This window comes from Hoplias malabaricus, unplaced genomic scaffold, assembly GCF_029633855.1.
Source record: "Hoplias malabaricus isolate fHopMal1 unplaced genomic scaffold, fHopMal1.hap1 scaffold_39, whole genome shotgun sequence".
Classification (NCBI taxonomy): Eukaryota; Metazoa; Chordata; class Actinopteri; order Characiformes; family Erythrinidae; genus Hoplias; species Hoplias malabaricus.
Window position 1 is genome coordinate 131,376 of NW_027101135.1, and position 26,275 is coordinate 157,650.

Below are 26,275 nucleotides of genomic sequence, written 5' to 3' on the forward strand. Positions count from 1 at the left end.
AATTTCATGATGGGATTCCTACTTCCAGTGAAGCTAGGTAAACACATGAGTAGAAGGGTGCGATCAGAAAAGCCTAGTCAGTCCAATATATCCTACATTGCATCGGTATTTTGCTTTATTGGACGTATAAAAAAGCTCATAAATTTAATTCCAATATATTCAATACCAATAAACCTATTGAGAGAAATTCCCAGTTAAGTTTGTCCTCATATCTCAGCTTTGGGATGAGATAGGCTGAAAATAATCACACCTTTGTGTAAGTCAGGACCTGCCTAATCAACACCGTGAGTTTGGAAGAAATCTGAGACGGTCAAAAATTAAGTCTAAAAAAACACAAAGGGTTACCCCTTAGTGTTTTTTTGGGTGAAATATGTGACCTCCTCAGATCTTCTTCAAACCCACACCGTGTGTCAGAGAGGTCCTGACAAAGACAGTGGTGTGGTAATTGTTGCCCTATCACATCCCAAAGCTGAGATATAGGGACATGTTGTGCTGCATAAAATGTATAACTGTAAATTTCATGATGGGATTCCTACTTCCAGTGAAGCTAGGTAAACACATGAGTAGAAGGGTGCGATCAGAAAAGCCTAGTCAGTCCAATATATCCTACATTGCATCTGTATTTTGCTTTATTGGACGTATAAAAAGCTCATAAATTTAATTCCAATATATTCAACACCAATAAACCTATTGAGAGAAAATCCCAGTTAAGTTTGTCCTCATATCTCAGCTTTGGGATGAGATAGGCTGAAAATAATCAACCTTTGTGTAAGTCAGGACCTGCCTAATCAACACTGTGAGTTTGGAAGAAATCTGAGACGGTCAAAAATTGAGTCTAAAAAAACACAAAGGGGTACCCCTTAGTGTTTTTTTGGGTGAAATATGTGACCTCCTCAGATCTTCTTCAAACCCACACCGTGTGTCAGAGAGGTCCTGACAAAGACAGTGGTGTGGTAATTGTTGCCCTATCACATCCCAAAGCTGAGATATAGGGACATGTTGTGCCGCATAAAATGTATAACTGTAAATTTCATGATGGGATTCCTACTTCCAGTGAAGCTAGGTAAACACATGAGTAGAACTGTGCGATCAGAAAAGCCTAGTCAGTCCAATATATCCTACATTGCATCTGTATTTTGCTTTATTGGACATATAAAAAGCTCATAAATTTAATTCCAATATATTCAACACCAATAGACCTATTGAGAGAAATTCCCAGTTAAGTTTGTCCTCATATCTCAGCTTTGGGATGAGATAGGCTGAAAATAATCACACCTTTGTGTAAGTCAGGACCTGCCTAATCAACACCGTGAGTTTGGAAGGAATCTGAGACGGTCAAAAATTGAGTCTAAAAGACACAAAGGGGTACCCCTTAGTGTTTTTTGGGTGAAATATGTGACCTCCTCAGATCTTCTTCAAACCCACACCGTGTGTCAGAGAGGTCCTGACAAAGACAGTGGTGTGGTAATTGTTGCCCTATCACATCCCAAAGCTGAGATATAGGGACATGTTGTGCTGCATAAAATGTATAACTGTAAATTTCATGATGGGATTCCTACTTCCAGTGAAGCTAGGTAAACACATGAGTAGAAGGGTGCGATCAGAAAAGCCTAGTCAGTCCAATATATCCTACATTGCATCTGTATTTTGCTTTATTGGACGTATAAAAAGCTCATAAATTTAATTCCAATATATTCAACACCAATAAACCTATTGAGAGAAAATCCCAGTTAAGTTTGTCCTCATATCTCAGCTTTGGGATGAGATAGGCTGAAAATAATCACACCTTTGTGTAAGTCAGGACCTGCCTAATCAACACTGTGAGTTTGGAAGAAATCTGAGACGGTCAAAAATTGAGTCTAAAAAAACACAAAGGGGTACCCCTTAGTGTTTTTTTGGGTGAAATATGTGACCTCCTCAGATCTTCTTCAAACCCACACCGTGTGTCAGAGAGGTCCTGACAAAGACAGTGGTGTGGTAATTGTTGCCCTACCACATCCCAAAGCTAAGATATAGGGACATGTTGTGCTGCATAAAATGTATAACTGTAAATTTCATGATGGGATTCCTACTTCCAGTGAAGCTAGGTAAACACATGAGTAGAAGGGTGCGATCAGAAAAGCCTAGTCAGTCCAATATATCCTACATTGCATCTGTATTTTGCTTTATTGGACGTATAAAAAGCTCATAAATTTAATTCCAATATATTCAACACCAATAGACCTATTGAGAGAAATTCCCAGTTAAGTTTGTCCTCATATCTCAGCTTTGGGATGAGATAGGCTGAAAATAATCACACCTTTGTGTAAGTCAGGACCTGCCTAATCAACACCGTGAGTTTGGAAGAAATCTGAGACGGTCAAAAATTGAGTCTAAAAGACACAAAGGGGTACCCCTTAGTGTTTTTTGGGTGAAATATGTGACCTCCTCAGATCTTCTTCAAACCCACACCGTGTGTCAGAGAGGTCCTGACAAAGACAGTGGTGTGGTAATTGTTGCCCTATCACATCCCAAAGCTGAGATATAGGGACATGTTGTGCTGCATAAAATGTATAACTGTAAATTTCATGATGGGATTCCTACTTCCAGTGAAGCTAGGTAAACACATGAGTAGAAGGGTGCGATCAGAAAAGCCTAGTCAGTCCAATATATCCTACATTGCATCTGTATTTTGCTTTATTGGACGTATAAAAAGCTCATAAATTTAATTCCAATATATTCAACACCAATAAACCTATTGAGAGAAAATCCCAGTTAAGTTTGTCCTCATATCTCAGCTTTGGGATGAGATAGGCTGAAAATAATCACACCTTTGTGTAAGTCAGGACCTGCCTAATCAACACTGTGAGTTTGGAAGAAATCTGAGACGGTCAAAAATTGAGTCTAAAAAAACACAAAGGGGTACCCCTTAGTGTTTTTTTGGGTGAAATATGTGACCTCCTCAGATCTTCTTCAAACCCACACCGTGTGTCAGAGAGGTCCTGACAAAGACAGTGGTGTGGTAATTGTTGCCCTACCACATCCCAAAGCTAAGATATAGGGACATGTTGTGCTGCATAAAATGTATAACTGTAAATTTCATGATGGGATTCCTACTTCCAGTGAAGCTAGGTAAACACATGAGTAGAAAGGTGCGATCAGAAAAGCCTAGTCAGTCCAATATATCCTACATTGCATCGGTATTTTGCTTTATTGGACGTATAAAAAGCTCATAAATTTAATTCCAATATATTCAATACCAAAAAACCTATTGAGAGAAATTCCCAGTTAAGTTTGTCCTCATATCTCAGCTTTGGGATGAGATAGGCTGAAAATAATCACACCTTTGTGTAAGTCAGGACCTGCCTAATCAACACCGTGAGTTTGGAAGAAATCTGAGACGGTCAAAAATTGAGTCTAAAAGACACAAAGGGGTACCCCTTAGTGTTTTTTGGGTGAAATATGTGACCTCCTCAGATCTTCTTCAAACCCACACCGTGTGTCAGAGAGGTCCTGACAAAGACAGTGGTGTGGTAATTGTTGCCCTATCACATCCCAAAGCTAAGATATAGGGACATGTTGTGCTGCATAAAATGTATAACTGTAAATTTCATGATGGGATTCCTACTTCCAGTGAAGCTAGGTAAACACATGAGTAGAAGGGTGCGATCAGAAAAGCCTAGTCAGTCCAATATATCCTACATTGCATCTGTATTTTGCTTTATTGGACGTATAAAAAGCTCATAAATTTAATTCCAATATATTCAACACCAATAGACCTATTGAGAGAAATTCCCATTTAAGTTTGTCCTCATATCTCAGCTTTGGGATGAGATAGGCTGAAAATAATCACACCTTTGTGTAAGTCAGGACCTGCCTAATCAACACCGTGAGTTTGGAAGAAATCTGAGACGGTCAAAAATTGAGTCTAAAAGACACAAAGGGGTACCCCTTAGTGTTTTTTGGGTGAAATATGTGACCTCCTCAGATCTTCTTCAAACCCACACCGTGTGTCAGAGAGGTCCTGACAAAGACAGTGGTGTGGTAATTGTTGCCCTATCACATCCCAAAGCTGAGATATAGGGACATGTTGTGCTGCATAAAATGTATAACTGTAAATTTCATGATGGGATTCCTACTTCCAGTGAAGCTAGGTAAACACATGAGTAGAAGGGTGCGATCAGAAAAGCCTAGTCAGTCCAATATCTCCTACATTGCATCTGTATTTTGCTTTATTGGACGTATAAAAAGCTCATAAATTTAATTCCAATATATTCAACACCAATAAACCTATTGAGAGAAAATCCCAGTTAAGTTTGTCCTCATATCTCAGCTTTGGGATGAGATAGGCTGAAAATAATCACACCTTTGTGTAAGTCAGGACCTGCCTAATCAACACTGTGAGTTTGGAAGAAATCTGAGACGGTCAAAAATTGAGTCTAAAAAAACACAAAGGGGTACCCCTTAGTGTTTTTTTGGGTGAAATATGTGACCTCCTCAGATCTTCTTCAAACCCACACCGTGTGTCAGAGAGGTCCTGACAAAGACAGTGGTGTGGTAATTGTTGCCCTACCACATCCCAAAGCTAAGATATAGGGACATGTTGTGCTGCATAAAATGTATAACTGTAAATTTCATGATGGGATTCCTACTTCCAGTGAAGCTAGGTAAACACATGAGTAGAAAGGTGCGATCAGAAAAGCCTAGTCAGTCCAATATATCCTACATTGCATCGGTATTTTGCTTTATTGGACGTATAAAAAGCTCATAAATTTAATTCCAATATATTCAATACCAAAAAACCTATTGAGAGAAATTCCCAGTTAAGTTTGTCCTCATATCTCAGCTTTGGGATGAGATAGGCTGAAAATAATCACACCTTTGTGTAAGTCAGGACCTGCCTAATCAACACCGTGAGTTTGGAAGAAATCTGAGACGGTCAAAAATTGAGTCTAAAAGACACAAAGGGGTACCCCTTAGTGTTTTTTGGGTGAAATATGTGACCTCCTCAGATCTTCTTCAAACCCACACCGTGTGTCAGAGAGGTCCTGACAAAGACAGTGGTGTGGTAATTGTTGCCCTATCACATCCCAAAGCTGAGATATAGGGACATGTTGTGCTGCATAAAATGTATAACTGTAAATTTCATGATGGGATTCCTACTTCCAGTGAAGCTAGGTAAACACATGAGTAGAAGGGTGCGATCAGAAAAGCCTAGTCAGTCCAATATATCCTACATTGCATCTGTATTTTGCTTTATTGGACGTATAAAAAGCTCATAAATTTAATTCCAATATATTCAACACCAATAAACCTATTGAGAGAAAATCCCAGTTAAGTTTGTCCTCATATCTCAGCTTTGGGATGAGATAGGCTGAAAATAATCACACCTTTGTGTAAGTCACGACCTGCCTAATCAACACTGTGAGTTTGGAAGAAATCTGAGACGGTCAAAAATTGAGTCTAAAAAAACACAAAGGGGTACCCCTTAGTGTTTTTTTGGGTGAAATATGTGACCTCCTCAGATCTTCTTCAAACCCACACCGTGTGTCAGAGAGGTCCTGACAAAGACAGTGGTGTGGTAATTGTTGCCCTATCACATCCCAAAGCTGAGATATAGGGACATGTTGTGCTGCATAAAATGTATAACTGTAAATTTCATGATGGGATTCCTACTTCCAGTGAAGCTAGGTAAACACATGAGTAGAAGGGTGCGATCAGAAAAGCCTAGTCAGTCCAATATATCCTACATTGCATGTGTATTTTGCTTTATTGGACGTATAAAAAGCTCATAAATTTAATTCCAATATATTCAACACCAATAGACCTATTGAGAGAAATTCCCAGTTAAGTTTGTCCTCATATCTCAGCTTTGGGATGAGATAGGCTGAAAATAATCACACCTTTGTGTAAGTCAGGACCTGCCTAATCAACACCGTGAGTTTGGAAGAAATCTGAGACGGTCAAAAATTGAGTCTAAAAAAACACAAAGGGGTACCCCTTAGTGTTTTTTTGGGTGAAATATGTGACCTCCTCAGATCTTCTTCAAACCCACACCGTGTGTCAGAGTGGTCCTGACAAAGCCAGTGGTGTGGTAATTGTTGCCCTACCACATCCCAAAGCTAAGATATAGGGACATGTTGTGCTGCATAAAATGTATAACTGTAAATTTCATGATGGGATTCCTACTTCCAGTGAAGCTAGGTAAACACATGAGTAGAAGGGTGCGATCAGAAAAGCCTAGTCAGTCCAATATATCCTACATTGCATCGGTATTTTGCTTTATTGGACGTATAAAAAGCTCATAAATTTAATTCCAATATATTCAATACCAATAAACCTATTGAGAGAAATTCCCAGTTAAGTTTGTCCTCATATCTCAGCTTTGGGATGAGATAGGCTGAAAATAATCACACCTTTGTGTAAGTCAGGACCTGCCTAATCAAAACCGTGAGTTTGGAAGAAATCTGAGACGGTCAAAAATTGAGTCTAAAAGACACAAAGGGGTACCCCTTAGTGTTTTTTGGGTGAAATATGTGACCTCCTCAGATCTTCTTCAAACCCACACCGTGTGTCAGAGAGGTCCTGACAAAGACAGTGGTGTGGTAATTGTTGCCCTATCACATCCCAAAGCTGAGATATAGGGACATGTTGTGCTGCATAAAATGTATAACTGTAAATTTCATGATGGGATTCCTACTTCCAGTGAAGCTAGGTAAACACATGAGTAGAAGGGTGCGATCAGAAAAGCCTAGTCAGTCCAATATATCCTACATTGCATCTGTATTTTGCTTTATTGGACGTATAAAAAGCTCATAAATTTAATTCCAATATATTCAACACCAATAAACCTATTGAGAGAAAATCCCAGTTAAGTTTGTCCTCATATCTCAGCTTTGGGATGAGATAGGCTGAAAATAATCACACCTTTGTGTAAGTCAGGACCTGCCTAATCAACACTGTGAGTTTGGAAGAAATCTGAGACGGTCAAAAATTGAGTCTAAAAAAACACAAAGGGGTACCCCTTAGTGTTTTTTTGGGTGAAATATGTGACCTCCTCAGATCTTCTTCAAACCCACACCGTGTGTCAGAGAGGTCCTGACAAAGACAGTGGTGTGGTAATTGTTGCCCTACCACATCCCAAAGCTAAGATATAGGGACATGTTGTGCTGCATAAAATGTATAACTGTAAATTTCATGATGGGATTCCTACTTCCAGTGAAGCTAGGTAAACACATGAGTAGAAGGGTGCGATCAGAAAAGCCTAGTCAGTCCAATATATCCTACATTGCATCGGTATTTTGCTTTATTGGACGTATAAAAAGCTCATAAATTTAATTCCAATATATTCAATACCAAAAAACCTATTGAGAGAAATTCCCAGTTAAGTTTGTCCTCATATCTCAGCTTTGGGATGAGATAGGCTGAAAATAATCACACCTTTGTGTAAGTCAGGACCTGCCTAATCAACACTGTGAGTTTGGAAGAAATCTGAGACGGTCAAAAATTGAGTCTAAAAAAACACAAAGGGGTACCCCTTAGTGTTTTTTTGGGTGAAATATGTGACCTCCTCAGATCTTCTTCAAACCCACACCGTGTGTCAGAGAGGTCCTGACAAAGACAGTGGTGTGGTAATTGTTGCCCTATCACATCCCAAAGCTGAGATATAGGGACATGTTGTGCTGCATAAAATGTATAACTGTAAATTTCATGATGGGATTCCTACTTCCAGTGAAGCTAGGTAAACACATGAGTAGAACTGTGCGATCAGAAAAGCCTAGTCAGTCCAATATATCCTACATTGCATCTGTATTTTGCTTTATTGGACGTATAAAAAGCTCATAAATTTAATTCCAATATATTCAACACCAATAAACCTATTGAGAGAAAATCCCAGTTAAGTTTGTCCTCATATCTCAGCTTTGGGATGAGATAGGCTGAAAATAATCACACCTTTGTGTAAGTCAGGACCTGCCTAATCAACACTGTGAGTTTGGAAGAAATCTGAGACGGTCAAAAATTGAGTCTAAAAAAACACAAAGGGGTACCCCTTAGTGTTTTTTTGGGTGAAATATGTGACCTCCTCAGATCTTCTTCAAACCCACACCGTGTGTCAGAGAGGTCCTGACAAAGACAGTGGTGTGGTAATTGTTGCCCTACCACATCCCAAAGCTAAGATATAGGGACATGTTGTGCTGCATAAAATGTATAACTGTAAATTTCATGATGGGATTCCTACTTCCAGTGAAGCTAGGTAAACACATGAGTAGAAGGGTGCGATCAGAAAAGCCTAGTCAGTCCAATATATCCTACATTGCATCGGTATTTTGCTTTATTGGACGTATAAAAAGCTCATAAATTTAATTCCAATATATTCAACACCAATAAACCTATTGAGAGAAAATCCCAGTTAAGTTTGTCCTCATATCTCAGCTTTGGGATGAGATAGGCTGAAAATAATCAACCTTTGTGTAAGTCAGGACCTGCCTAATCAACACTGTGAGTTTGGAAGAAATCTGAGACGGTCAAAAATTGAGTCTAAAAAAACACAAAGGGGTACCCCTTAGTGTTTTTTTGGGTGAAATATGTGACCTCCTCAGATCTTCTTCAAACCCACACCGTGTGTCAGAGAGGTCCTGACAAAGACAGTGGTGTGGTAATTGTTGCCCTACCACATCCCAAAGCTAAGATATAGGGACATGTTGTGCTGCATAAAATGTATAACTGTAAATTTCATGATGGGATTCCTACTTCCAGTGAAGCTAGGTAAACACATGAGTAGAAGGGTGCGATCAGAAAAGCCTAGTCAGTCCAATATATCCTACATTGCATCTGTATTTTGCTTTATTGGACGTATAAAAAGCTCATAAATTTAATTCCAATATATTCAACACCAATAAACCTATTGAGAGAAAATCCCAGTTAAGTTTGTCCTCATATCTCAGCTTTGGGATGAGATAGGCTGAAAATAATCAACCTTTGTGTAAGTCAGGACCTGCCTAATCAACACTGTGAGTTTGGAAGAAATCTGAGACGGTCAAAAATTGAGTCTAAAAAAACACAAAGGGGTACCCCTTAGTGTTTTTTTGGGTGAAATATGTGACCTCCTCAGATCTTCTTCAAACCCACACCGTGTGTCAGAGAGGTCCTGACAAAGACAGTGGTGTGGTAATTGTTGCCCTATCACATCCCAAAGCTGAGATATAGGGACATGTTGTGCTGCATAAAATGTATAACTGTAAATTTCATGATGGGATTCCTACTTCCAGTGAAGCTAGGTAAACACATGAGTAGAACTGTGCGATCAGAAAAGCCTAGTCAGTCCAATATATCCTACATTGCATCTGTATTTTGCTTTATTGGACGTATAAAAAGCTCATAAATTTAATTCCAATATATTCAACACCAATAAACCTATTGAGAGAAAATCCCAGTTAAGTTTGTCCTCATATCTCAGCTTTGGCATGAGATAGGCTGAAAATAATCAACCTTTGTGTAAGTCAGGACCTGCCTAATCAACACTGTGAGTTTGGAAGAAATCTGAGACGGTCAAAAATTGAGTCTAAAAAAACACAAAGGGGTACCCCTTAGTGTTTTTTTGGGTGAAATATGTGACCTCCTCAGATCTTCTTCAAACCCACACCGTGTGTCAGAGAGGTCCTGACAAAGACAGTGGTGTGGTAATTGTTGCCCTATCACATCCCAAAGCTGAGATATAGGGACATTTTGTGCTGCATAAAATGTATAACTGTAAATTTCATGATGGGATTCCTACTTCCAGTGAAGCTAGGTAAACACATGAGTAGAACTGTGCGATCAGAAAAGCCTAGTCAGTCCAATATTTCCTACATTGCATCTGTATTTTGCTTTATTGGACATATAAAAAGCTCATAAATTTAATTCCAATATATTCAACACCAATAGACCTATTGAGAGAAATTCCCAGTTAAGTTTGTCCTCATATCTCAGCTTTGGGATGAGATAGGCTGAAAATAATCACACCTTTGTGTAAGTCAGGACCTGCCTAATCAACACCGTGAGTTTGGAAGAAATCTGAGACGGTCAAAAATTGAGTCTAAAAGACACAAAGGGGTACCCCTTAGTGTTTTTTTGGGTGAAATATGTGACCTCCTCAGATCTTCTTCAAACCCACACCGTGTGTCAGAGAGGTCCTGACAAAGACAGTGGTGTGGTAATTGTTGCCCTACCACATCCCAAAGCTAAGATATAGGGACATGTTGTGCTGCATAAAATGTATAACTGTAAATTTCATGATGGGATTCCTACTTCCAGTGAAGCTAGGTAAACACATGAGTAGAAGGGTGCGATCAGAAAAGCCTAGTCAGTCCAATATATCCTACATTGCATCTGTATTTTGCTTTATTGGACGTATAAAAAGCTCATAAATTTAATTCCAATATATTCAACACCAATAAACCTATTGAGAGAAAATCCCAGTTAAGTTTGTCCTCATATCTCAGCTTTGGGATGAGATAGGCTGAAAATAATCAACCTTTGTGTAAGTCAGGACCTGCCTAATCAACATAGTGAGTTTGGAAGGAATCTGAGACGGTCAAAAATTGAGTCTAAAAAAACACAAAGGGGTACCCCTTAGTGTTTTTTTGGGTGAAATATGTGACCTCCTCAGATCTTCTTCAAACCCACACCGTGTGTCAGAGAGGTCCTGACAAAGACAGTGGTGTGGTAATTGTTGCCCTATCACATCCCAAAGCTGAGATATAGGGACATGTTGTGCTGCATAAAATGTATAACTGTAAATTTCATGATGGGATTCCTACTTCCAGTGAAGCTAGGTAAACACATGAGTAGAACTGTGCGATCAGAAAAGCCTAGTCAGTCCAATATATCCTACATTGCATCTGTATTTTGCTTTATTGGACATATAAAAAGCTCATAAATTTAATTCCAATATATTCAACACCAATAGACCTATTGAGAGAAATTCCCAGTTAAGTTTGTCCTCATATCTCAGCTTTGGGATGAGATAGGCTGAAAATAATCACACCTTTGTGTAAGTCAGGACCTGCCTAATCAACACCGTGAGTTTGGAAGAAATCTGAGACGGTCAAAAATTGAGTCTAAAAGACACAAAGGGGTACCCCTTAGTGTTTTTTGGGTGAAATATGTGACCTCCTCAGATCTTCTTCAAACCCACACCGTGTGTCAGAGAGGTCCTGACAAAGACAGGGGTGTGGTAATTGTTGCCCTATCACATCCCAAAGCTGAGATATAGGGACATGTTGTGCTGCATGAAATGTATAACTGTAAATTTCATGATGGGATTCCTACTTCCAGTGAAGCTAGGTAAACACATGAGTAGAAGGGTGCGATCAGAAAAGCCTAGTCAGTCCAATATATCCTACATTGCATCTGTATTTTGCTTTATTGGATGTATAAAAAGCTCATAAATTTAATTCCAATATATTCAACACCAATAAACCTATTGAGAGAAAATCCCAGTTAAGTTTGTCCTCATATCTCAGCTTTGGGATGAGATAGGCTGAAAATAATCACACCTTTGTGTAAGTCAGGACCTGCCTAATCAACACCGTGAGTTTGGAAGAAATCTGAGACGGTCAAAAGTTTAGTCTAAAAAAACACAAAGGGGTACCCCTTAGTGTTTTTTTGGGTGAAATATGTGACCTCCTCAGATCTTCTTCAAACCCACACCGTGTGTCAGAGAGGTCCTGACAAAGACAGTGGTGTGGTAATTGTTGCCCTACCACATCCCAAAGCTAAGATATAGGGACATGTTGTGCTGCATAAAATGTATAACTGTAAATTTCATGATGGGATTCCTACTTCCAGTGAAGCTAGGTAAACACATGAGTAGAAGGGTGCGATCAGAAAAGCCTAGTCAGTCCAATATATCCTACATTGCATCTGTATTTTGCTTTATTGGACGTATAAAAAGCTCATAAATTTAATTCCAATATATTCAACACCAATAAACCTATTGAGAGAAAATCCCAGTTAAGTTTGTCCTCATATCTCAGCTTTGGCATGAGATAGGCTGAAAATAATCAACCTTTGTGTAAGTCAGGACCTGCCTAATCAACACTGTGAGTTTGGAAGAAATCTGAGACGGTCAAAAATTGAGTCTAAAAAAACACAAAGGGGTACCCCTTAGTGTTTTTTTGGGTGAAATATGTGACCTCCTCAGATCTTCTTCAAACCCACACCGTGTGTCAGAGAGGTCCTGACAAAGACAGTGGTGTGGTAATTGTTGCCCTATCACATCCCAAAGCTGAGATATAGGGACATGTTGTGCTGCATAAAATGTATAACTGTAAATTTCATGATGGGATTCCTACTTCCAGTGAAGCTAGGTAAACACATGAGTAGAACTGTGCGATCAGAAAAGCCTAGTCAGTCCAATATATCCTACATTGCATCTGTATTTTGCTTTATTGGACATATAAAAAGCTCATAAATTTAATTCCAATATATTCAACACCAATAGACCTATTGAGAGAAATTCTCAGTTAAGTTTGTCCTCATATCTCAGCTTTGGGATGAGATAGGCTGAAAATAATCACACCTTTGTGTAAGTCAGGACCTGCCTAATCAACACCGTGAGTTTGGAAGAAATCTGAGACGGTCAAAAATTGAGTCTAAAAGACACAAAGGGGTACCCCTTAGTGTTTTTTTGGGTGAAATATGTGACCTCCTCAGATCTTCTTCAAACCCACACCGTGTGTCAGAGAGGTCCTGACAAAGACAGTGGTGTGGTAATTGTTGCCCTATCACATCCCAAAGCTGAGATATAGGGATATGTTGTGCTGCATAAAATGTATAACTGTAAATTTCATGATGGGATTCCTACTTCCAGTGAAGCTAGGTAAACACATGAGTAGAAGGGTGCGATCAGAAAAGCCTAGTCAGTCCAATATATCCTACATTGCATCTGTATTTTGCTTTATTGGACGTATAAAAAGCTCATAAATTTAATTCCAATATATTCAACACCAATAAACCTATTGAGAGAAAATCCCAGTTAAGTTTGTCCTCATATCTCAGCTTTGGGATGAGATAGGCTGAAAATAATCACACCTTTGTGTAAGTCAGGACCTGCCTAATCAACACTGTGAGTTTGGAAGAAATCTGAGACGGTCAAAAATTGAGTCTAAAAAAACACAAAGGGGTACCCCTTAGTGTTTTTTTGGGTGAAATATGTGACCTCCTCAGATCTTCTTCAAACCCACACCGTGTGTCAGAGAGGTCCTGACAAAGACAGTGGTGTGGTAATTGTTGCCCTACCACATCCCAAAGCTAAGATATAGGGACATGTTGTGCTGCATAAAATGTATTACTGTAAATTTCATGATGGGATTCCTACTTCCAGTGAAGCTAGGTAAACACATGAGTAGAAGGGTGCGATCAGAAAAGCCTAGTCAGTCCAATATATCCTACATTGCATCGGTATTTTGCTTTATTGGACGTATAAAAAGCTCATAAATTTAATTCCAATATATTCAATACCAATAAACCTATTGAGAGAAATTCCCAGTTAAGTTTGTCCTCATATCTCAGCTTTGGGATGAGATAGGCTGAAAATAATCACACCTTTGTGTAAGTCAGGACCTGCCTAATCAACACCGTGAGTTTGGAAGAAATCTGAGACGGTCAAAAATTGAGTCTAAAAAAACACAAAGGGTTACCCCTTAGTGTTTTTTTGGGTGAAATATGTGACCTCCTCAGATCTTCTTCAAACCCACACCGTGTGTCAGAGAGGTCCTGACAAAGACAGTGGTGTGGTAATTGTTGCCCTATCACATCCCAAAGCTGAGATATAGGGACATGTTGTGCTGCATAAAATGTATAACTGTAAATTTCGTGATGGGATTCCTACTTCCAGTGAAGCTAGGTAAACACATGAGTAGAAGGGTGCGATCAGAAAAGCCTAGTCAGTCCAATATATCCTACATTGCATCTGTATTTTGCTTTATTGGACGTATAAAAAGCTCATAAATTTAATTCCAATATATTCAACACCAATAAACCTATTGAGAGAAAATCCCAGTTAAGTTTGTCCTCATATCTCAGCTTTGGGATGAGATAGGCTGAAAATAATCAACCTTTGTGTAAGTCAGGACCTGCCTAATCAACACTGTGAGTTTGGAAGAAATCTGAGACGGTCAAAAATTGAGTCTAAAAAAACACAAAGGGGTACCCCTTAGTGTTTTTTTGGGTGAAATATGTGACCTCCTCAGATCTTCTTCAAACCCACACCGTGTGTCAGAGAGGTCCTGACAAAGACAGTGGTGTGGTAATTGTTGCCCTATCACATCCCAAAGCTGAGATATAGGGACATGTTGTGCTGCATAAAATGTATAACTGTAAATTTCATGATGGGATTCCTACTTCCAGTGAAGCTAGGTAAACACATGAGTAGAACTGTGCGATCAGAAAAGCCTAGTCAGTCCAATATATCCTACATTGCATCTGTATTTTGCTTTATTGGACGTATAAAAAGCTCATAAATTTAATTCCAATATATTCAACACCAATAAACCTATTGAGAGAAAATCCCAGTTAAGTTTGTCCTCATATCTCAGCTTTGGGATGAGATAGGCTGAAAATAATCAAACCTTTGTGTAAGTCAGGACCTGCCTAATCAACACCGTGAGTTTGGAAGAAATCTGAGACGGTCAAAAATTGAGTCTAAAAAACACAAAGGGGTAAGTGTGTTTTTTGGGTGAAATATGTGACCTCCTCAGCTCTTCTTCAAACCCACACCGTGTGTCAGAGAGGTCCTGACAAAGACAGTGGTGTGGTAATTGTTGCCCTACCACATCCCAAAGCTAAGATATAGGGACATGTTGTGCTGCATAAAATGTATAACTGTAAATTTCATGATGGGATTCCTACTTCCAGTGAAGCTAGGTAAACACATGAGTAGAAGGGTGCGATCAGAAAAGCCTAGTCAGTCCAATATATCCTACATTGCATCTGTATTTTGCTTTATTGGACATATAAAAAGCTCATAAATTTAATTCCAATATATTCAACACCAATAGACCTATTGAGAGAAAATCCCAGTTAAGTTTGTCCTCATATCTCAGCTTTGGGATGAGATAGGCTGAAAATAATCACACCTTTGTGTAAGTCAGGACCTGCCTAATCAACACTGTGAGTTTGGAAGAAATCTGAGATGGTCAAAACTTGAGTCTAAAAAACACAAAGGGGTACCCCTTAGTGTTTTTTGGGTGAAATATGTGACCTCCTCAGATCTTCTTCAAACCCACACCATGTGTCAGAGAGGTCCTGACAAAGACAGTGGTGTGGTAATTGTTGCCCTACCACATCCCAAAGCTAAGATATAGGGACATGTTGTGCTGCATAAAATGTATAACTGTAAATTTCATGATGGGATTCCTACTTCCAGTGAAGCTAGGTAAACACATGAGTAGAAGGGTGCGATCAGAAAAGCCTAGTCAGTCCAATATATCCGACATTGCATCGGTATTTTGCTTTATTGGACGTATAAAAAGCTCATAAATTTAATTCCAATATATTCAATAACAATAAACTTATTGAGAGAAATTCCCAGTTAAGTTTGTCCTCATATCTCAGCTTTGGGATGAGATAGGCTGAAAATAATCACACCTTTGTGTAAGTCAGGACCTGCCTAATCAACACCGTGAGTTTGGAAGAAATCTGAGACGGTCAAAAATTGAGTCTAAAAAAACACAAAGGGGTACCCCTTAGTGTTTTTTTGGGTGAAATATGTGACCTCCTCAGATCTTCTTCAAACCCACACCGTGTGTCAGAGAGATCCTGACAAAGACAGTGGTGTGGTAATTGTTGCCCTACCACATCCCAAAGCTAAGATATAGGGACATGTTGTGCTGCATAAAATGTATAACTGTAAATTTCATGATGGGATTCCTACTTCCAGTGAAGCTAGGTAAACACATGAGTAGAAGGGTGCGATCAGAAAAGCCTAGTCAGTCCAATATATCCTACATTGCATCTGTATTTTGCTTTATTGGACATATAAAAAGCTCATAAATTTAATTCCAATATATTCAACACCAATAGACCTATTGAGAGAAAATCCCAGTTAAGTTTGTCCTCATATCTCAGCTTTGGGATGAGATAGGCTGAAAATAATCACACCTTTGTGTAAGTCAGGACCTGCCTAATCAACACTGTGAGTTTGGAAGAAATCTGAGATGGTCAAAACTTGAGTCTAAAAAACACAAAGGGGTACCCCTTAGTGTTTTTTGGGTGAAATATGTGACCTCCTCAGATCTTCTTCAAACCCACACCATGTGTCAGAGAGGTCCTGACAAAGACAGTGGTGTGGTAATTGTTGCCCTACCACATCCCAAAGCTAAGATATAGGGACATGTTGTGCTGCATAAAATGTATAACTGTAAATTTCATGATGGGATTCCTACTTCCAGTGAAGCTAGGTAAACACATGAGTAGAAGGGTGCGATCAGAAAAGCCTAGTCAGTCCAATATATCCTACATTGCATCGGTATTTTGCTTTATTGGACGTATAAAAAGCTCATAAATTTAATTCCAATATATTCAACACCAATAGACCTATTGAGAGAAAATCCCAGTTAAGTTTGTCCTCATATCTCAGCTTTGGGATGAGATAGGCTGAAAATAATCAACCTTTGTGTAAGTCAGGACCTGCCTAATCAACACTGTGAGTTTGGAAGAAATCTGAGACGGTCAAAAATTGAGTCTAAAAAAACACAAAGGGGTACCCCTTAGTGTTTTTTTGGGTGAAATATGTGACCTCCTCAGATCTTCTTCAAACCCACACCGTGTGTCAGAGAGGTCCTGACAAAGACAGTGGTGTGGTAATTGTTGCCCTATAACATCCCAAAGCTGAGATATAGGGACATGTTGTGCTGCATAAAATGTATAACTGTAAATTTCATGATGGGATTCCTACTTCCAGTGAAGCTAGGTAAACACATGAGTAGAACTGTGCGATCAGAAAAGCCTAGTCAGTCCAATATATCCTACATTGCATCTGTATTTTGCTTTATTGGACGTATAAAAAGCTCATAAATTTAATTCCAATATATTCAACACCAATAAACCTATTGAGAGAAAATCCCAGTTAAGTTTGTCCTCATATCTCAGCTTTGGGATGTGATAGGCTGAAAATAATTACACCTTTGTGTAAGTCAGGACCTGCCTAATCAACACCGTGAGTTTGGAAGAAATCTGAGACGGTCAAAAATTGAGTCTAAAAAACACAAAGGGGTAAGTGTGTTTTTTGGGTGAAATATGTGACCTCCTCAGCTCTTCTTCAAACCCACACCGTGTGTCAGAGAGGTCCTGACAAAGACAGTGGTTTGGTAATTGTTGCCCTACCACATCCCAAAGCTAAGATATAGGGACATGTTGTGCTGCATAAAATGTATAACTGTAAATTTCATGATGGGATTCCTACTTCCAGTGAAGCTAGGTAAACACATGAGTAGAAGGGTGCGATCAGAAAAGCCTAGTCAGTCCAATATATCCTACATTGCATCTGTATTTTGCTTTATTGGACATATAAAAAGCTCATAAATTTAATTCCAATATATTCAACACCAATAGACCTATTGAGAGAAAATCCCAGTTAAGTTTGTCCTCATATCTCAGCTTTGGGATGAGATAGGCTGAAAATAATCACACCTTTGTGTAAGTCAGGACCTGCCTAATCAACACTGTGAGTTTGGAAGAAATCTGAGATGGTCAAAACTTGAGTCTAAAAAACACAAAGGGGTACCCCTTAGTGTTTTTTGGGTGAAATATGTGACCTCCTCAGATCTTCTTCAAACCCACACCATGTGTCAGAGAGGTCCTGACAAAGACAGTGGTGTGGTAATTGTTGCCCTACCACATCCCAAAGCTAAGATATAGGGACATGTTGTGCTGCATAAAATGTATAACTGTAAATTTCATGATGGGATTCCTACTTCCAGTGAAGCTAGGTAAACACATGAGTAGAAGGGTGCGATCAGAAAAGCCTAGTCAGTCCAATATATCTTACATTGCATCGGTATTTTGCTTTATTGGACGTATAAAAAGCTCATAAATTTAATTCCAATATATTCAATAACAATAAACTTATTGAGAGAAATTCCCAGTTAAGTTTGTCCTCATATCTCAGCTTTGGGATGAGATAGGCTGAAAATAATCACACCTTTGTGTAAGTCAGGACCTGCCTAATCAACACCGTGAGTTTGGAAGAAATCTGAGACGGTCAAAAATTGAGTCTAAAAAAACACAAAGGGGTACCCCTTAGTGTTTTTTTGGGTGAAATATGTGACCTCCTCAGATCTTCTTCAAACCCACACCGTGTGTCAGAGAGATCCTGACAAAGACAGTGGTGTGGTAATTGTTGCCCTATCACATCCCAAAGCTGAGATATAGGGACATGTTGTGCTGCATAAAATGTATAACTGTAAATTTCATGATGGGATTCCTACTTCCAGTGAAGCTAGGTAAACACATGAGTAGAAGGGTGCGATCAGAAAAGCCTAGTCAGTCCAATATATCCTACATTGCATCTGTATTTTGCTTTATTGGACATATAAAAAGCTCATAAATTTAATTCCAATATATTCAACACCAATAGACCTATTGAGAGAAATTCCCAGTTAAGTTTGTCTTCATATCTCAGCTTTGGGATGAGATAGGCTGAAAATATTCACACCTTTGTGTAAGTCAGGACCTGCCTAATCAACACCGTGAGTTTGGAAGAAATCTGAGACGGTCAAAAATTGAGTCTAAAAAAACACAAAGGGGTACCCCTTAGTGTTTTTTTGGGTGAAATAAGTGACCTCCTCAGATCTTCTTCAAACCCACACCGTGTGTCAGAGAGATCCTGACAAAGACAGTGGTGTGGTAATTGTTGCCCTATCACATCCCAAAGCTGAGATATAGGGACATGTTGTGCTGCATAAAATGTATAACTGTAAATTTCATGATGGGATTCCTACTTCCAGTGAAGCTAGGTAAACACATGAGTAGAAGGGTGCGATCAGAAAAGCCTAGTCAGTCCAATATATCCTACATTGCATCTGTATTTTGCTTTATTGGACATATAAAAAGCTCATTAATTTAATTCCAATATATTCAACACCAATAGACCTATTGAGAGAAAATCCCAGTTAAGTTTGTCCTCATATCTCAGCTTTGGGATGAGATAGGCTGAAAATAATCACACCTTTGTGTAAGTCAGGACCTGCCTAATCAACACCGTGAGTTTGGAAGAAATCTGAGACGGTCAAAAATTGAGTCTAAAAAAACACAAAGGGGTACCCCTTAGTGTTTTTTTGGGTGAAATATGTGACCTCCTCAGATCTTCTTCAAACCCACACCGTGTGTCAGAGAGGTCCTGACAAAGACAGTGGTGTGGTAATTGTTGCCCTACCACATCCCAAAGCTAAGATATAGGGACATGTTGTGCTGCATAAAATGTATAACTGTAAATTTCATGATGGGATTCCTACTTCCAGTGAAGCTAGGTAAACACATGAGTAGAAGGGTGTGATCAGAAAAGCCTAGTCAGTCCAATATATCCTACATTGCATCTGTATTTTGCTTTATTGGACATATAAAAAGCTCATAAATTTAATTCCAATATATTCAACACCAATAAACCTATTGAGAGAAAATCCCAGTTAAGTTTGTCCTCATATCTCAGCTTTGGGATGAGATAGGCTGAAAATAATCACACCTTTGTGTAAGTCAGGACCTGCCTAATCAACACCGTGAGTTTGGAAGAAATCTGAGACGGTCAAAAATTGAGTCTAAAAAAACACAAAGGGGTACCCCTTAGTGTTTTTTTGGGTGAAATATGTGACCTCCTCAGATCTTCTTCAAACCCACACCGTGTGTCAGAGAGGTCCTGACAAAGACAGTGGTGTGGTAATTGTTGCCCTACCACATCCCAAAGCTAAGATATAGGGACATGTTGTGCTGCATAAAATGTATAACTGTAAATTTCATGATGGGATTCCTACTTCCAGTGAAGCTAGGTAAACACATGAGTAGAAGGGTGCGATCAGAAAAGCCTAGTCAGTCCAATATATCCTACATTGCATCTGTATTTTGCTTTATTGGACGTATAAAAAGCTCATAAATTTAATTCCAATATATTCAACACCAATAAACCTATTGAGAGAAAATCCCAGTTAAGTTTGTCCTCATATCTCAGCTTTGGGATGAGATAGGCTTAAAATAATCACACCTTTGTGTAAGTCAGGACCTGCCTAATCAACACTGTGAGTTTGGAAGAAATCTGAGACGGTCAAAAATTGAGTCTAAAAAAACACAAAGGGGTACCCCTTAGTGTTTTTTTGGGTGAAATATGTGACCTCCTCAGATCTTCTTCAAACCCACACCGTGTGTCAGAGAGGTCCTGACAAAGACAGTGGTGTGGTAATTGTTGCCCTATCACATCCCAAAGCTGAGATATAGGGACATGTTGTGCTGCATAAAATGTATAACTGTAAATTTCATGATGGGATTCCTACTTCCAGTGAAGCTAGGTAAACACATGAGTAGAAGGGTGCGATCAGAAAAGCCTAGTCAGTCCAATATATCCTACATTGCATCTGTATTTTGCTTTATTGGACATATAAAAAGCTCATTAATTTAATTCCAATATATTCAACACCAATAGACCTATTGAGAGAAAATCCCAGTTAAGTTTGTCCTCATATCTCAGCTTTGGGATGAGATAGGCTGAAAATAATCACACCTTTGTGTAAGTCAGGACCTGCCTAATCAACACCGTGAGTTTGGAAGAAATCTGAGACGGTCAAAAATTGAGTCTAAAAAAACACAAAGGGCTACCCCTTAGTGTTTTTTTGGGTGAAATATGTGACCTCCTCAGATCTTCTTCAAACCCACACCGTGTGTCAGAGAGGTCCTGACAAAGACAGTGGTGTGGTAATTGTTGCCCTACCACATCCCAAAGCTAAGATATAGGGACATGTTGTGCTGCATAAAATGTATAACTGTAAATTTCATGATGGGATTCCTACTTCCAGTGAAGCTAGGTAAACACATGAGTAGAAGGGTGTGATCAGAAAAGCCTAGTCAGTCCAATATATCCTACATTGCATCTGTATTTTGCTTTATTGGACATATAAAAAGCTCATAAATTTAATTCCAATATATTCAACACCAATAAACCTATTGAGAGAAAATCCCAGTTAAGTTTGTCCTCATATCTCAGCTTTGGGATGAGATAGGCTGAAAATAATCACACCTTTGTGTAAGTCAGGACCTGCCTAATCAACACCGTGAGTTTGGAAGAAATCTGAGACGGTCAAAAATTGAGTCTAAAAAAACACAAAGGGGTACCCCTTAGTGTTTTTTTGGGTGAAATATGTGACCTCCTCAGATCTTCTTCAAACCCACACCGTGTGTCAGAGAGGTCCTGACAAAGACAGTTGTGTGGTAATTGTTGCCCCACCACATCCCAAAGCTAAGATATAGGGACATGTTGTGCTGCATAAAATGTATAACTGTAAATTTCATGATGGGATTCCTACTTCCAGTGAAGCTAGGTAAACACATGAGTAGAAGGGTGCGATCAGAAAAGCCTAGTCAGTCCAATATATCCTACATTGCATCTGTATTTTGCTTTATTGGACGTATAAAAAGCTCATAAATTTAATTCCAATATATTCAACACCAATAGACCTATTGAGAGAAATTCCCAGTTAAGTTTGTCCTCATATCTCAGCTTTGGGATGAGATAGGCTGAAAATAATCACACCTTTGTGTAAGTCAGGACCTGCCTAATCAACACCGTGAGTTTGGAAGAAATCTGAGATGGTCAAAAATTGAGTCTAAAAAAACACAAAGGGGTACCCCTTAGTGTTTTTTTGGGTGAAATATGTGACCTCCTCAGATCTACTTCAAACCCACACCGTGTGTCAGAGAGGTCCTGACAAAGACAGTGGTGTGGTAATTGTTGCCCTATCACATCCCAAAGCTGAGATATAGGGACATGTTGTGCTGCATAAAATGTATAACTGTAAATTTCGTGATGGGGTTCCTACTTCCAGTGAAGCTAGGTAAACACATGAGTAGAAGGGTGCGATCAGAAAAGCCTAGTCAGTCCAATATATCCTACATTGCATCTGTATTTTGCTTTATTGGACATATAAAAAGCTCATAAATTTAATTCCAATATATTCAACACCAATAGACCTATTGAGAGAAAATCCCAATTAAGTTTGTCCTCATATCTCAGCTTTGGGATGAGATAGGCTGAAAATAATCACACCTTTGTGTAAGTCAGGACCTGCCTAATCAACATCGTGAGTTTGGAAGAAATCTGAGACGGTCAAAAATTGAGTCTAAAAAAACACAAAGGGGTACGTACCCCTTAGTGTTTTTTTGGGTGAAATATGTGACCTCCTCAGATCTTCTTCAAACCCACACCGTGTGTCAGAGAGGTCCTGACAAAGACAGTGGTGTGGTAATTGTTGCCCTATCACATCCCAAAGCTGAGATATAGGGACATGTTGTGCTGCATAAAATGTATAACTGTAAATTTCATGATGGGATTCCTACTTCCAGTGAAGCTAGGTAAACACATGAGTAGAAGGGTGCGATCAGAAAAGCCTAGTCAGTCCAATATATCCTACATTGCATCTGTATTTTGCTTTATTGGACATATAAAAAGCTCATAAATTTAATTCCAATATATTCAACACCAATAGACCTATTGAGAGAAATTCCCAGTTAAGTTTGTCCTCATATCTCAGCTTTGGGATGAGATAGGCTGAAAATAATCACACCTTTGTGTAAGTCAGGACCTGCCTAATCAACACCGTGAGTTTGGAAGAAATCTGAGACGGTCAAAAATTGAGTCTAAAAAACACAAAGGGGTACCCCTTAGTGTTTTTTGGGTGAAATATGTGACCTCCTCAGATCTTCTTCAAACCCACACCGTGTGTCAGAGAGGTCCTGACAAAGACAGTGGTGTGGTAATTGTTGCCCTATCACATCCCAAAGCTGAGATATAGGGACATGTTGTGCTGCATAAAATGTATAACTGTAAATTTCATGATGGGATTCCTACTTCCAGTGAAGCTAGGTAAACACATGAGTAGAAGGGTGCGATCAGAAAAGCCTAGTCAGTCCAATATATCATACATTGCATCGGTATTTTGCTTTATTGGACGTATAAAAAGCTCATAAATTTAATTCCAATATATTCAATACCAATAAACCTATTGAGAGAAATTCCCAGTTAAGTTTGTCCTCATATCTCAGCTTTGGGATGAGATAGGCTGAAAATAATCACACCTTTGTGTAAGTCAGGACCTGCCTAATCAACACCGTGAGTTTGGAAGAAATCTGAGACGGTCAAAAATTGAGTCTAAAAAACACAAAGGGGTACCCCTTAGTGTTTTTTGGGTGAAATATGTGACCTCCTCAGATCTTCTTCAAACCCACACCGTGTGTCAGAGAGGTCCTGACAAAGACAGTGGTGTGGTAATTGTTGCCCTATCACATCCCAAAGCTGAGATATAGGGACATGTTGTGCTGCATAAAATGTATAACTGTAAATTTCATGATGGGATTCCTACTTCCAGTGAAGCTAGGTAAACACATGAGTAGAAGGGTGCGATCAGAAAAGCCTAGTCAGTCCAATATATCCTACATTGCATCTGTATTTTGCTTTATTGGACGTATAAATAGCTCATAAATTTAATTCCAATATATTCAACACCAATAAACCTATTGAGAGAAAATCCCAGTTAAGTTTGTCCTCATATCTCAGCTTTGGGATGAGATAGGCTGAAAATAATCACACCTTTGTGTAAGTCAGGACCTGCCTAATCAACACCGTGAGTTTGGAAGAAATCTGAGACGGTCAAAAATTGAGTCTAAAAAAACACAAAGGGGTACCCCTTACTGTTTTTTTGGGTGAAATATGTGACCTCCTCAGATCTACTTCAAACCCACACCGTGTGTCAGAGAGGTCCTGACAAAGACAGTGGTGTGGTAATTGTTGCCCTATCACATCCCAAAGCTGAGATATAGGGACATGTTGTGCTGCATAAAATGTATAACTGTAAATTTCGTGATGGGGTTCCTACTTCCAGTGAAGCTAGGTAAACACATGAGTAGAAGGGTGCGATCAGAAAAGCCTAGTCAGTCCAATATATCCTACATTGCATCTGTATTTTGCTTTATTGGACATATAAAAAGCTCATAAATTTAATTCCAATATATTCAACACCAATAGACCTATTGAGAGAAAATCCCAATTAAGTTTGTCCTCATATCTCAGCTTTGGGATGAGATAGGCTGAAAATAATCACACCTTTGTGTAAGTCAGGACCTGCCTAATCAACATCGTGAGTTTGGAAGAAATCTGAGACGGTCAAAAATTGAGTCTAAAAAAACACAAAGGGGTACCCCTTAGTGTTTTTTTGGGTGAAATATGTGACCTCCTCAGATCTTCTTCAAACCCACACCGTGTGTCAGAGAGGTCCTGACAAAGACAGTGGTGTGGTAATTGTTGCCCTATCACATCCCAAAGCTGAGATATAGGGACATGTTGTGCTGCATAAAATGTATAACTGTAAATTTCATGATGGGATTCCTACTTCCAGTGAAGCTAGGTAAACACATGAGTAGAAGGGTGCGATCAGAAAAGCCTAGTCAGTCCAATATATCCTACATTGCATCTGTATTTTGCTTTATTGGACATATAAAAAGCTCATAAATTTAATTCCAATATATTCAACACCAATAGACCTATTGAGAGAAAATCCCAGTTAAGTTTGTCCTCATATCTCAGCTTTGGGATGAGATAGGCTGAAAATAATCACACCTTTGTGTAAATCAGGACCTGCCTAATCAACACTGTGAGTTTGGAAGAAATCTGAGACGGTCAAAAATTGAGTCTAAAAAAACACAAAGGGGTACCCCTTAGTGTTTTTTTGGGTGAAATATGTGACCTCCTCAGCTCTTCTTCAAACCCACACCGTGTGTCAGAGAGGTCCTGACGAAGACAGTGGTGTGGTAAATTTTGCCCTACCACATCCCAAAGCTGAGATATAGGGACATGTTTTGCTGCATGAAATGTATAACTGTAAATTTCATGATGGGATTCCTACTTCCAGTGAAGCTAGGTAAACACAAGATTAGGTGGGTGCGATCAGAAAAGCCTAGTCAGTCCAATATATCCTACATTGCATGTGTATTTTGCTTTCTTGGACGTATAAAAAGCTCATAAATTTAATTCCAATATATTCAACAACAATAAACCTATTGAGAGAAATTCCCAGTTAAGTTTGTCCTCATATCTCAGCTTTGGGATGAGATAGGCTGAAAATAATCACACCTTTGTGTAAGTCAGGACCTGCCTAATCAACACCGTGAGTTTTGAAGAAATCTGAGACGGTCAAAAATTGAGTCTAAAAAACACAAAGGGGTACCCCTTAGTGTTTTTTTGGGTGAAATATGTGACCTCCTCAGATCTTCTTCAAACCCACACCGTGTGTCAGAGAGGTCCAGACAAAGACAGTGGTGTGGTAATTGTTGCCCTACCACATCCCAAAGCTAAGATATAGGGACATGTTGTGCTGCATAAAATGTATTACTGTAAATTTCATGATGGGATTCCTACTTCCAGTGAAGCTAGGTAAACACATGAGTAGAAGGGTGCGATCAGAAAAGCCTAGTCAGTCCAATATATCCTACATTGCATCGGTATTTTGCTTTATTGGACGTATAAAAAGCTCATAAATTTAATTCCAATATATTCAACACCAATAAACCTATTGAGAGAAAATCCCAGTTAAGTTTGTCCTCATATCTCAGCTTTGGGATGAGATAGGCTGAAAATAATCACACCTTTGTGTAAGTCAGGACCTGCCTAATCAACACCGTGAGTTTGGAAGAAATCTGAGATGGTCAAAAATTTAGTCTAAAAAACACAAAGGGGTACCCCTTAGTGTTTTTTTGGGTGAAATATGTGACCTCTTCAGATCTTCTTCAAACCCACACCGTGTGTCAGAGAGGTCCTGACAAAGACAGTGGTGTGGTAATTGTTGCCCTACCACATCCCAAAGCTAAGATATAGGGACATGTTGTGCTGCATAAAATGTATAACTGTAAATTTCATGATGGGATTCCTACTTCCAGTGAAGCTAGGTAAACACATGAGTAGAAGGGTGCGATCAGAAAAGCCTAGTCAGTCCAATATATCCTACATTGCATCTGTATTTTGCTTTATTGGACGTATAAAAAGCTCATAAATTTAATTCCAATA